Here is a 2,386-nt window from a genome sequence, read left to right on the forward strand (position 1 = left end):
TTTGAACATGGACACGTGACTTTAAAAAAACTATCGAATGAATAGGCAGAGATTGTTTTTTCTTTTTTTAAACTTTATTGAATTAATGAAACAAAACAATATCACATTCAATTAAAAAAATAAACCAATTATCAAATATATGGTATAAGGGTATCTGATTATTAGATACATTCTAATGACAATTAAATAAAACAGGCCCAGTATTATAAAGACAAATGTAAAAAATGAAACGGCTAAAACACCAAATTCAAACTACGTGGGACATTATTCCCTTACTTTGCCTGTGTGGAATTTCAAGTCATGCATGAGCTCAATGCTAACCTGGCCAGCTAACAGAAGGCAGGATTTTGCCCACCTTGTTCGTATGATTGGCTGTCTCGCAATGTTTGTTCAAAGCTTCACTCATCTTGTTTTACTATACAAGTTTTATATATGTACCACTTTTAATGTTAGGAGAATTGACATTTAACTACTTGCCCTCCATTACTTTTATCTACATGAAAAATTTAACTTCTGCTTTCTACGAATGCCGAACCTGTTGCATGTTTATCAACATTGTTAGTCGAGTTTTAAAGTTTGAAAGCATGTTTAAAGTCACCCTTTGAATGTTTGGGGGAAATGCCATTCTACACTTGTCATTTTTCAAAAACATGCATATACTGCCACTCACAAGTTCAAATAGACCACTTGAAATCACTTGACAATTTTAATTCATGTACAAACGCACATATGGAGCATACAAAAAGGAAGTTTGACAATTCACTTAAAAAAATAAAATCTCAAAACAATATATCAGACCACATTTGCCTCAAATGAAGCATTGCCTTCATGCACAACTCAGTCCAAAATGGCCATCATGCAGTCAGTGTTGGCAGTGCACACCCAGTGAGTTAGTGATAGACCAAAGATAACAACAAAGAAATACTCTCCCTGTCCACTTGGCACTTTGCTCTCCAAACGTTGTTAGAACACTGGAAGCTGCTGACCTTGGAGCATCACTTGACGGGAGCGATCATTCCTTGTCCACAAACGGCCTGTAACAAATATGTTCATGTGCCACTTGTTGATGGATTAGCATGCATGTGTTTTCTTAACTTTGTCCACCCTTTTATCCGGCTCCTCTTCTGCCCCGTCAATTCGATTCTATGACTTCCGCCGCTGTTCTGAGACTCCCGTCTCGACCGCTTCCTTCTCCAACCTGCAACAACAAACATCGACTTGTATGTCACCATCTTATTTCATGTCTGTGCCCATCCTGCAAAACTTTCAGTTGCGGACTTCTCACTTAATTGTGCGATGACGACTCTCGTCCAGTGGTTCTTAGCACCACTTGGGCCATCCCGCTCCGCTGCCAGCCTGTTACAAAGAAGGGGGGCAAAAACTGTGGAAGAAGGGGCAAATAGGAACTCTACTTCTCCCCATCATGCAGTCAGTGTACACCCAGTGAGTTAGTGACAGAGCAAAGATAAGAACAAGAAATAGTCTCCCTGTCCAGTTGGCACTTTGCTCTCCAAGCGCCGTAGCATCTGCTCCTCCTCGTCCGGGGCCGCTACGGAAAAGACAGTCTCATCTTAACAAGTGTCATCATCCATTTGATTTTGCAACACTCGCCTCAAAAGCCAACAAGCTGTACATCTTGGAGCGTCTTCATTGTACGGCTGCAATCTTTCCTCTTTGAATCCATCTCTGAGCCCTGCGCCACTTTGTTGATGCATTGGCCGTGCGTTTTGAGACCCCCGTCCAACCTGCAACAACAAACATTGACTTGTATGTCACCATCTTATTTCATGGCTGTGCCCATCCTGCAAAACTTTCAGTTGTGGACTTCTCACTTAATTGTGCGATGACGACTCTCGTCCAGTGGTTCTTAGCACCACTTGGGCCATCCCGCACTGCTGCCAGCTTGTTACAAGAAAAGGGGGGGGGGGGGCAAAAACAGTGGAAGGGTTAAATAGGAACTCGACTTCTCCCCATCATGCAGTCAGTGTTGGCAGTGAACACCCAGTGAGTTAGTGACAGAGCAAAGATAAGAACAACAAAAATACTTTCCCTGTACAGTTGGTGCTTTGCTCTCCAAGCGTTGTTAGAAGAATGCTGTCATCTACCTCAAGAGCCAGGAAGCTGCTCAGCTTGGAGCATCACTTGACGGAGCGATCATTCCTTGTCCACAAACGGCCTGTAACAAAAATGTTCATGTGCCACTTGTTGATGGATTTGCATGCATGCGTTTTAACTTTTTCCACCCTTTCATCCGGCTCCTCTTCTGCCCCGTCAATTCGATTTTATGACTTCCGCTGCTGTTCTGAGACTCCCGTCTCGACCGCTTCCTTCTCCAACCTGCAACAACAAACATTGACTTGTATGTCACCATCTTATTTCATGGCTG

General features: G+C 42.7%; 1 long non-coding RNA gene across 1 annotated transcript; it reads right to left on the reverse strand.

Annotated features, from left to right (window-relative positions):
• Window positions 1-693: 693 nt before the first annotated feature.
• Window positions 694-1,706, reverse strand: LOC148314958 (uncharacterized). The gene is made up of 3 exons (XR_015841383.1): window positions 1,286-1,706; window positions 1,096-1,198; window positions 694-1,034 (listed from the first exon to the last, which is right to left on the reverse strand). It is a non-coding gene; the product is annotated as an uncharacterized LOC148314958 (long non-coding RNA).
• Window positions 1,707-2,386: the final 680 nt, after the last annotated feature.

The sequence above is a fragment of the Idiotropiscis lumnitzeri genome, unplaced genomic scaffold (assembly GCF_059441095.1).
Source record: "Idiotropiscis lumnitzeri isolate Australia: NSW breed Sydney's pygmy pipehorse unplaced genomic scaffold, RoL_Ilum_1.0 HiC_scaffold_177, whole genome shotgun sequence".
NCBI lineage: Eukaryota > Metazoa > Chordata > Actinopteri > Syngnathiformes > Syngnathidae > Idiotropiscis > Idiotropiscis lumnitzeri.